Raw genomic sequence first — 12387 nt, 5'->3', positions numbered from 1 at the left:
TAGCAATATAGGCGAATATTCGAAAAAAAAATATGAATATAGAGCAATTTAGCTAATATAGTGCTATAATCTTCTTTGTCTAATAGTAGTAAGTTGAAAAAAATCGCAATAAAAATTCACAAACAACACTACTCCTAAAGTCAAATATACTGCAGCCTTCTCATTGGCCCACAAGCTAGAAGCAGGGAGGGATCATGTGTACTGATTAAAAAAAAAATGTAATATTCGAAATTACGAATATATATCACTATATTCGAAATATTCGCGAATTTTCGAAGTACCTATATTCACGATAAAAATTTGAAATTCGAATATTCGTGATTAACACTATATGTGAATTGGGTGCATAAATATTTGCGATAGTATACTTCACATTATTAATTAGGCAGTGCACTATTATATATCGACTATACGGATCTATCCAGGTCTGGGAAATCTGGACCGCTATGGAGGCCCTAAAAGCTATTAGCACTCCTCTCTTTTCTTTCGGGGAAAGGATGTGTTAAGAATGGTGGGAAAATGTCTGTGATGAAGCTTGGGCGGGTTAACAGATGAAATATGTGTCTCCTGTAGGCATGCAATATCGCATTTTTGAGAATTCAATTCTTTCCATAACACTGATCGTTTGAAAGGGCTGTTCAACCCTCTGACATTCAAAGAGAGGAGCTCAAGTACCATGGTAAATAATAAAAGGACGATAGATATATGTGTCAGTTTGAGGGGGTTGCCCAGTGCGCCCAAAGGGTATAGTACCTAGAAACCATCTGAATAGACGCATAATTCCTGATAGTGCCTTACAAGGAAAACATTTCTGATAGGTATACAATAAACAAAAACAAAACAATACCTGTACCCAGACCGTAAAGGAGTTATCAATCTGTGTGGTACATAGTGAACTGGGGGTGAAAGCAGTTAGCATGGTAAGCTAACTATAGAAGGATTCACCCATCTCCCTCACCCTGAACATAGGTCGACAAAGGAGGAGAGAGAATAAGAGAATATGGCGGGTCCATTTTAGGACTGTGTCTTAGGACAGAGACACTATATGCCATTGATTGTCCATCTTCTCAGGGGGGTGTTTGGTAAGCTGGGAAGGGTCTTCCTCCATGGGAATGCGCCATCTGGAAAGGAGCGCCCTTCCCTCTGTTAGTGTCGCAGCAGCGTGGAAAGTTCCATTTCTATTGATGAGAACCTTGGTCGGCAAGCCCCAATGGTACGGAATACCGTGCTGTCTCAAGATGGAAGTCAAAGGTGCCAGGCGTCTACGTGCTTGTAGAGTGGCCGCTGAGAGATCCGTGAATAACTTCAAGGACGCATATGGGTCAGGAAGTGGTTGTTGCCTCCGTGTTTTTTCCATGAACTTCTCTTTTACATGGTAGAATGTGTATCTGGCCAAGACATCTCTGGGAACCGAGTCCGGCAGGGTAGGTGGTTTAGGGACTCTGTGCGCCCTGTCGAGGCTGAGCTCATAATCAGCACAATCGGGAAGCAGAAGCTTGGTGAAATGTTGAAGGTACCCTTTAAGTTCTGGAACGGGAACAGATTCTGGAATATTGCGGAATTTAATGTTGTTCCTGTGGCTCCGGTCTTCATATTCCACCAGTTTGGCTTGCAGGGCATTCATTTTGTCATCCATGGAGTTGTGAGAGTCTACCACGGTGTTATGTGCCTCCGCAAAAGACGCCATCTTAGATTCTATTTGGGAGACTCTGTCACCAAACTCTGAGAGCACAGTGTGAAGGGGGGATAGGATACTGGTGAAGTTCTTGTGCAAGGAGGAGTGCAGTGTGAGTAACATTTTTTTCAAGGTGTTTTCTGACACAGGTATGGAACTGCGAAAAAATGTCAGATTCTCTCTCCAAAATAGTAGATTGTTGGGAAGTAACTTCTTACCCTTTAACATTTCTTGTGCGCCTTTGTTGCTGCACAATTAGCAGCACTTCCTCTCTTTCTCCTGCAGGTGTAGAGGTATGGCCGCCTCCCTGCCCTGGGCCTGGGGGATGCCGACGCCTATCCAAGGCTTCCTGTCTGTTCTGATCTTCACCCTGGGGGTCATAGAAATGAGTTCTGATGCTGTGGTAGTCGCGAGGCGAGGGAGATGAGAACCGGGCTCCGGAGCTCACTTAACAGTCAGCCATCTCCAGTGCTGGCCAGGTCATGCCCGACTTGATCACTTTTAATTCAATTTTCTTGGGAGATAAAGTGACGAGATAAAGTGACGATAAAGTGAAAAAACGGCAAATCAGAAGTTTTTTTTTTACATTCCCCATATGTCTACTTCATATTTGGATCATTTTGGGAATGATATTTTATTTTTTGGGGATGTTACAAGGCTTAGAAGTTTAGAAGCAAATCTATAAAAACCCAATTTTTAGGGACCAGTTCAGGTCTGAAGTCACTTTACGAGGCTTACATAATAGAAACCACCCAAAAATGACCCCATTCTATAAACTACCACCCTCAAGGAATTCAAAACTGATTTTACAAACTTTGTTAAACCTTTAGGTGCTCCACAAGAATTAATGGAAAATATGTATACTTTTTTTATTTATGTAAGTTTTACACAATGATTTCTTTTTTGAAGCAAAAAAAATCATGTTTTAGTGTTTCCATAGTCTGAGAGCCATAATTTTTTCAGTTTTTGGGCGATTACCTTGGGTAGGGTATGATTTTTGCGGGATGAGATGATTTTATTGGCACTATTTTTTGATCGCTTGCTATTACACTTTTTGTGATGTAAGGTGACAAAAAATGGTTTATTTAGCACAGTTTTTATTTTAAATTTTTTTACAGTGTTCATCTGAGGGGTTAGATCATATGATATTTTTATAGAGTCGGTTGATACGGACGTGGCGATACCTAATATGTATGATTTTTTTTTATTTATGTAAGTTTTACACAAAGATTTCATTTTTGAAACAAAAAAAATCATGTTTTAGTGTTTCCATAGTCTGAGAGACATAATTTTTTCAGTTTTTGGGCGATTACCTTGGGTAGGGTATGATTTTTGCGTGATGAGATGACGGTTTTATTTTGGGGGTGCGTGTGACTTTTTATTTTGGGGTGCGTGTGACTTTTTGATCGCTTGCTATTACACTTTTTGTTATCTAAGGTGACAAAAAAATTGTTTATTTAGCACAGTTTTTATTTTTTATTTTTTACGGTGTTCATCTGAGGGGTTAGGTCATGTGATATTTTTAAAGAGCCGGTCGATACGGACGCGGCGATACTTAATATGTATACGTTTTTTGTATTTATGTAAGTTTTACACAATAATATCATTTTTGAAACAAAAAAAAATCATGTTATAGTGTCTCCATATTCTGAGAGCCATAGTTTTTTCAGTTTTTGGGCGATTATCTTAGGTAGGGTCTCATTTTTTGCGGGATGAGATGACAGTTTGATTGGCACTATTTTGGGGTGCATATTAATTTTTGATCGCTTGCTATTACACTTTTTGTGATGTAAGGTGACAAAAAATGGTTTATTTAGCACAGTTTTAATTTTTTATTTTTTACGGTATTCATCTGAGGGGTTAGGTCATGTGATATTTTTACTTATAGTGTAGCACTTGTTATTATTATGCAATTTTGTACTCTATATTGCAGTTTATTGTCGCATTGCATGTTTCTGTCTTTTAATGTTGTTCCCTGCCATAGCAATGTGCTACTGCGGTTTGGTATGTGCTGACTGACCCCCTTTTTTGGCTTTTCTTTGCAGTTTGTACTGGAGGTGTGGCTGCCTCCTCAGTCATGCACTCCTGACCATCCTGTCTGCCCTATAGGCTGATTTTAATTAGTGTTAGTACATAGTCAGGCCTGCTCCCCCTCACTCACTGAAGCCATGGCACCAGGAGTGAGATAGTTTGTGGACTCTCACTGCAATCCTTGGTAGCCGTTTGGCGCCGGTGGTGTCGGGGAGTGGGCCTGCTGTGTAACCTGCACTCCCTGAAGTGTATGGTAGCCGTCATGGCACCTAACAGGTAGTATTTAATGCAGGAACGTGGAACCTACACTCCCTGAAGTGTATGGTAGCCGTCATGGCACCTAACAGGTAGAATTTAGCGTAGGAACCCGTCTAACAGAGATCGCCTTGACGCTCGGCAGACGGGCTCAAATAATTTTGTACAAAACGATTTGCCAAGTATCTCGCACTTATAGTGTAGCACTTGTTATTATTATGCAATTATGTACTCTATATTGCAGTTTATTGTCGCATTGCATGTTTCTGTCTTTCATGTGATATTTTTATAGAGCCAGTCGATACGGATGCGGCGATACCTAATATGTATACTTTTTTTTTTCCCTATTTCTTACTAATTTTTTTAAACTTTATTTGGGGAAAATGACGTTTTTGTTTATTTTTACTTGAAACTTTATTTTTTCAACTTTTTTTTCACTTAATTTTTTGTCCCACTTTGGGACTTGAACTTTTGGGGGTCTAATCCTTTACAATGCATTCCAATACTTCTGTATTGGAATGCATTGGCTGTATGAGTAATACAGTAAGTATTACTCTTACAGCTTCCGGCCTGTGAGATCCAGGGGGCTGGATCTCACAGGTTCATCACCGGAAGGCAGCGCGATGCCTTCCTTAGACATTGCGCTGCCTCCCAGGCCATCGGGTCCCCCCCCACAGCCGCATGGGGACCCGATGGCACCGCCCACCGCCGCCGCAACCGCAGGTAAAAGCCGCAAACCGCAGGTCTGAATTGACCTGCGGTTTGCGGCGATCGCCGATACGGGGGGGTCACATGATCCCCCAGACTTTGTGACAGGATGCCCGCTGAATGATTTCAGCGGGCATCCTGTTCCTATTAACCCCCGCCGCGCCGCAATCTATTTTTAAACTTAGGACGTACCGGTACGTCCTGAGTCCTTAAGGACTCGGCAAACGTGGCATACCGGTACGTCCTAAGTCCCTAAGGGGTTAAATTACTTTTCATCTGATTGCAACTTATACAGAATAATGGAAATTGCTCCATTATTCTCTATAGAAATCACTATATCACAGTTTAGTGCTGCCACCTAGTGGCCTGAACTGGGATATGCTAATAATGAGCCTGGAACAGGCTGCGGCTCATTTTTAGAAAAGTGTGCTTTCCCCGATCTCCGCTGAGGGAAGGCGCATCTGAGCAGGAATCCCGCGCTTCAGTTTTTTAACACTCTTAGATGCCGTGGTGACATTTGACAAATTCCACAAGTGGGCCCACTGAGATTTATCGCCCAAGGGCCCACATGAACCTGGAGCCGGCCCTGCCCCTGAGGAAGTTTAAAAGTGAAACATATGTCGGAGTGGAGGCACACTGGTCGGTATCTGAGTGTTACACAGGGCTATATTTGGTCTTACTTATACTTGCAATCATTTTTGATCTGTTATTCTTGATACCTTGATTATCTATTGTCTAGGGATCTATACTTTGCTAACGGCGTTTGCACTAAGCACTTTATCTTAATGAGTTGTATCCACTTAGTCGGATGATAGATTTGAATGCCGCATTTGACCTAGCTAGCCCTTCTGTTATATGCTGTTTTACTACTAGACCACTGTTACCTCTTTATTTGTATATGTATTTGCCGTTGTTGTGACTGATTTTTAATATTTATTACTCTGATGTATAATTAAATTAATAAAGATATTGGGTTATATTTTTGTGGAGATTTTTGTATTTTGGTTTGGTGTATCTGATTGTGTTTGGCCCCACACCACTCCACCAATGGCCATTGGTTGGTGGCTTATATTTTTTGGGGGAGACATTTGAACATGGGACCAACACAGATGAATTCAGCTGCCAAGCGCACATGTAACAGGTCAGCCAGTTTTTCTAGGTACAAATCTGCTGATGCCCTTTATTACAGTAGAATTAGATGCTCAACTAATGTGATAAAGACTTTTCTGTCAAAACAGAAGTTGACGATAGGGAGAGCAAAAATGTCTTCTCCACCATGTTTCTCAAATAAATACTCCTATTGTGGACAAAGATAATGAGGCTCACCATATTAATTTGCCATCGGGTGGTATTGATAATTACACAATAGCATAAGTATAGCCAAGTTAAAGGAACACCTTTTAAGGCAATTTTTTAGCATTGTAGTTTACTTATTTTGAGCTAAAATCTTTTTTCAACAGTTTCTGTTCTACAATCTTCCGTTTGAGCGTATCTTCAGAATATCTAGCTTTATGTTTTACAGAGAAACCGTCAGGCAGCTGCTCTGATTGCTGTATGTGTATGCTCTGAACCTCTGACGCTTATAAACATTTATTGAAGCCGACCTCTTATCAGTTATCAGCACAACACTATTTCCACCATGTGAGATGGGTAGTGATATGGTATGAGGCTGGTAGGGTTTGTGTGCCCGGGTTGCTTTTTAATTGTAGTTCAGCTCTAGCTGCTCCTATCATATAATGTGTTTTATGACTGTTTAAGTCTAGACTTGAAATATCATCTCTTATTTTAAATTTAAATATTTGAGTATTTTAAATATCCTGTTTGACAATTTAATAAATCAAGGAGACAATGTTCCATGCTATGCGGAAAATATCTCAGTACAAAAAATCTCTTCTCAGTCTCATTAAAGGGGTTGGCTCATCTCGCACTTTGGTGGCACATCACTTTGATATGCCACCAATGTCTGATAGGTGCAGGGTTCATCTCTGGGACCTGCATCTATATCTAGAACGAGGCCTACAAAATGAAGAAAGGTGCACCTTGCAAGTGTGACCACCCTCCTTTCACTTCTATGGGAGTGCCAAAAATAATGGAGCGCTGGAGGCACCGGCTCAACTGGTGGGGAAAAACAGTGGTGCTCAGTGTAAAAAGAAAAATCATAAATGACAAAAATACAAAAGACGCACAACGGCACTCAATGATCTTGCAAATCCCATTTATTAGTCCAAAAGTGAACTATATCTGGGACAGGATTGCAGATTGCACCTGCCTATGGCAGTTTCGCATCTCAGGAGCTAAGCCATTTCCAGAGGTGTAACATAAAATGAAATGGAAAAGACAATGAAACAATAAGTTAGAGATAACAAGGATTAATAATATATACATAGTATATACACTACGGTATATAGGAATTGGAGGTATTTTTTGTACTTTGTACTATAAAATATAACAAAAAAGATTTCTTGTTATGTAAATAATACTAAATCAAGAAAAAAAATCAGAATTGTTTCTGCATTTTTATCTATTAGCTTTGATCTCAGTATAAACACCAATAAATCAACATTATGCACTTATCTAAAAAGACAGAGAATTTCAATTTCCTGTTATCTGTGATGGTTAGAAACGTAGTTAAAAGTACAGCATTTTTCAGTATCTGACATTGGCAAGACATTTTCTGTAGTAATGTCACCTAAATGTAATTTTAGACCAGCATTCTCTTTCCTACAAGTACAGCTTCATTTTATCTGTGTGTAGTTCAGGAGAAACCATAATGCTGTATGCAACTGTCAATTTTAAATAAGCCCTTCAGTATCTTCTTGGTTCGACTAGATAAAGCTTTACCTGTATTATCAGGATCAATTTGGAGTTGTTGGGCATACAGAATGCATTCCAGGCATAAAAGTAGAATCATTTATTATTTAAAGGGGTTATCTGGCCCCAAAACCAATTAAGTTAGAGGCTCTGCTCCATGCTTCTTCCTCATACTGGAAGTGTGAAGTTCTATCCATGGTCACGAGCATGGCTAGAACCATTCACTTGGAGACAGGTCACCACTAAGGACCTTGAATGGCTTCAGCATTGCTTATGATCACAGACAGAACATCACAACTCTGATCCGGAGGGCCTGGAAGTAAGTGATGGGAGCAGAGCTGTGTTAACCCTTGGAGCACTGGGTGATTTTCCATTTCTATATTCTATAACATCCAGTTATGCCGGATCCAGAGAACTTCAGCCTGCTGGAGACCTGTAACGCTAGTGTGAAACTATCATAAGTGAAGGCACCATTATGTTCAGCTGAGCTAGCCCTAAAGGCATTGTGCCTGGTTTAACAGTGAATATTCTGGTGACAGATTCCCATTAACTCATTATCTTATCATGAAACCTGCTTGCTTTATTTATGCATTATCTGCCTGTAGCAAACTATGTAATATTACACACACACCCCCACATCTCCTTCCTCTTCTTCCTCAGCAACATACATTATATATCACCTAAGGACCTTTTACAATGATGCTCTGGACCCAAAGCCCTTGTCCTGTACAACGTACATGAAATTCCTTTTAAGCATGGGGGCTACAAAGGTCTTCTTCTCACACAGACTTCTCCCCGATTCACCCCTCTTTCTCATGCAGACCACTCCCCATAAAGCCCTCAAACTCACATTCACCTCTCGCCATGCCCCCTCTCACATACTATTCCTTATGGTCCGCATCTTTGTCATATACTGCTTTACATGGTCCCTCTTTTTTTAATACTCTGCTGCCCACACTTTTATTAAATACCGTTACCCCTATTCCTCATGGTCTACTTCTTTCTCATATACTGTTCAACACTCTGCTCCTCCCACTTCTGTCAAATACTGCTCCCCCTCTTTCTCACATACTACTTTTCATGGTGACCCCATCTCTTCCTTACAAAGAATGGTCCCTATGGTTCTAATGACCTTTTCTAGCTTCTGTCTATGTCCTCATCCTATACCCTCTTGCAACCTATGTCCTCCTCCACTTTCTTCCTGGGATGAGAGGCTGGTGCAGGACAGAGTTGTTCCAGACAGCCCACTATTTGATCAGCCCACCAGGAATATGACCAGTAATGCAGATTATGAGTCCAGACTTAATAGTGTTTGCATGTAGTGTTCAGAGTTTGTATGTACTGTATGTGTCCATGTAGACTGTGAATGTGCTTGTGTCTGTGTGTATGTATGTATTGATTAGTGTTGTTATTTGTGCAGGGTATTGTTGTGTTATTTGTGTACTTTAATGCATTAATATTTGGCACTGTAGCATTATTTTAGTACATCACTTGTGCACCATATTTTCCATCAGGTTCCACATGTATTGAGATATTCTACCGTCTATTCTAACCAATTCATATAAGGAGAAAAGCTCATACATACGACAGCCTATTTTTTTTCTACAAAATCCAACAGAAAATACCTCCACATGCCTCTGAATGAATTCAGAGACATACAGGGGTATAGTAGAGGCCTCGTGGACCTCTACGGCAGCCCTATGATGGTTCCTTACAAAATGGAGCTGCAATACATTTGTGTGCGTGAGCCCTCGTCTATATCTTCAGCATAGCCATTCTGTGTTTTAGTTCAAGAAAAAAACAATAATAAATACATCTATCACATTCTAGTGTAACCTCTTAACAAATTTCTTAATTCATAGCTTTATCTTTAAAGAAGGTCATTTTTATTTAAATGGTGAATTTTTGCCTGAGGCTTAAGAATCATCTACAAAGGACAAGGAGCATCTTTGCTCATTATCAAGAAATCATGTTCAGTTCTTCCATACAGAGTACCTCCCTTCGCTCTCCAGAATACCACCTGTAAGACTTTTTATCACAGCTCAAACATCTACCTAGGCACAAATGTCAAGCGAATTGTATTTGTTTAATTAAATCAGAGCAGCTGGGGTTTACCTAAATGCAATGTGTGCCAGCATTTGCAGATTAATTAGCTTTCCGCACATAAAATAAAAAAATATTTTAAAGAAATGCATCAATTAACCTTAACAACAGCTCTTACAGCCACAAGTTGCATTGAAATTGGGCTCCTTCACTAAATTGACTCACTGCGGTAAGCACACATCTTCTTATTTATTATACAAAAAAATTTCAAGAAAAAAATATTTGCATTAAAGGGGTTGTTTTAAAGGGATTCTGTCACCAGTTTTTTACCCCCCCATTTAAAAATATGGTTATGTTCATGGAGCACTAGCGATTCCTAATGTGGTCTTATAACCAAAATCTGTAGGCTCATTTTGTCTAAAAAACGTTATAACTAACCTGTCATTCATCTCACAAAGGTGCCCAAGGGGATGCTCATGTCTTCCAGATGCCGCCCGCACCCGCCGCCGTTCGTGCCCAGCTCCTCCTTTGCTGTCATCAGCGCCGCCTCAGAATCGTTTGCTACGCCTCCGGCTCTCCCTCACTCCCCCCTCCTTCTTCTCTAACATCCCGCGCATGCGCACAGGCCTGTGCCTGATGCGCACGTGCAGACTTCTCTGTTCGGCTTCATGGAGCGAAGTGCGCATGCGCCGGCACTTCGCTCAACCTCCCGATGACCTGAACACTGGCGCCAGCCTGTCAGAGGCCTGTGCGCACGCACGGGATGTTAGAGAAGAAGGAGGGGGGAGTGAGGGAGAGCCGGAGGCGTAGCAAAGGATTCTGAGGCGGCGCTGATGACAGCAAAGGAGGAGCTGGGCACAAACGGCGGCATCTGGAAGACATGAGCATCCCCTTGGGCACCTTTGTGAGATGAATGACAGGTTAGTTATAAAGTTTTTTAGACAAAATGAGCCTACAGATTTCGGTTATAAGACCACATTAGGAATCGTTAGTGCTCCATGAACATAACCATATTTTTAAATGGGGGGGTAAAAAACTGGTGACAGAATCCCTTTAAGCAATAGTCATTATGTACTTGTGAAGTGTTGTTATGTATATATAAGAATGCCGGTTACGTCTACTGCAGCAGAAACTCACTTCACATCCATGGCTCTGCTCTTCAGTTTTCTAGACCAGAATCTCAGAGAGCTTGATCTGCATCCTTTGCTTGGGTGGTCTTTAGATGTTCCATTAAACGCATTCTCAAGCACTGGCGAAGGCACTCTGTTCAGTGGTATGGTTACTCTGATTGCTGCGCCCTTCTCACATACCAAGCACATTGCTATACACTGTGTAGTGGCTGTGCTTGGTATTTCACCTCAGTCTTATCCATGGAATTGAGGTGTACACAGTTCATGTGACCGTTGAACTTACGGCCTCTACAAACAGCTGATCAGTGGGAGTGCAAGGAGTCTGACCCCAAATGATAAGATATTGATGACCTATGCTGAGGATTAAGCCTTTTTTCCCAAAGAATCCCTTTGACTATCACAATCTGAATTCAGGAGATTTAAATTTAGGCTGGGTTCACACACAGGTTTTACATTGCAGTCTTGTGAATTTATGCGATTTTTGTAGTGCTTGTGCACCTGCAGTTTTTGGTACTTTTTTGCAGTAAAAAACAGCTCTCGATATTAGCTGAAAGTGTATTGTAAATATGACATGCAGGACAAACAAGCATTTTTTACTAGTCCAAGTAAAAAAAAAACACTAAAAAGTGGGTTTCTTTATTCCAAAGATTTCCTGTAAAAACAAGCATCAGCGTGCACATGGGGCGAATCAACATAGCGCTTCCTCAGGCCACTGACGTTTAGACGTGCATACGTCATCTTTATGTGCCGGCGCCTCTGTGCGGTCCAAGCCGGTTACATCACGGAGGGGCCAGCTCAATACATAAAAGCAGATATTAATATACAAAACATAAAAACAAAACATGAAAGCAATCAGAAGGATATATCAACTACAAAAAAACTCCTAGATCATTTCTATAATTTAAGCCTAGAAGGCCCATAGCTGCGGATTGCATAATCCATCTGGCTTCTCTTCTTAGGAGCTCTCGATATCTGGCTCCCCCTTGTAGTGGGTTACATACTAGCTCAATTCCTGCAAACCTTAACACTTCACTGTCACTGTTATGCTCAGATCTCACATGTTCTAACAAGTGTGGACAACCTCTCCCTGTACTGATAGAATTCAAGGGTTCCCTGGATGTCTCATTCAGGTGTCTAATGGTTTTACCTATATAGAACCTACCACATATACATGAGATGAGGTAAACTACATATCTGCTCTTACAGGTTATTAGTGTATTCACTCTATGGCGGACACCTCCAAATGTCAATAAATCCCATTGTGGGTTATGTTTGCAAAAAGAATAATTCCCACAACGTCTATTTCCCATGGGGATCCAATCTCTCAGCCATGTATCTGATTCTACTTTTGTAAAGCGACTTCTGACCAATTTATCTTTTAAAGTGTGACATTTCCTAAAAGCCACCAATGGGATAGAACCCTTTGTTTCTTTCAAACTGTCATCTTTTTCTATTATGTCCCAATTCTCCCTAATCACCTTCATAATTTGGTCTGCCATGGGACTAAATTTAAAGGAGAAGACAAACCGTCTCTGATTGTCAACTTTTTTCCTTGTATTTGGGACACCTAGAGATTTTGTTCCCTGTGGGTGGATATGGCTTTTTGAATTGCTTCATACAGAAAATCCATAGGATAGCCTCTAGCTTATAAATGTTTTCTCAAATCTAGAGACTATTTTCTAAAGCTCTTATCTGTCTTGTTAATCCTTCTCAGTCTAACAAATTGTCAATATG

The sequence above is a fragment of the Bufo bufo genome, chromosome 1 (assembly GCF_905171765.1).
Source record: "Bufo bufo chromosome 1, aBufBuf1.1, whole genome shotgun sequence".
NCBI classification, from domain to species: domain Eukaryota; kingdom Metazoa; phylum Chordata; class Amphibia; order Anura; family Bufonidae; genus Bufo; species Bufo bufo.
The sequence above is the reverse complement of the archived record's forward strand: the minus strand, read 5'-3'. Positions refer to the sequence as shown.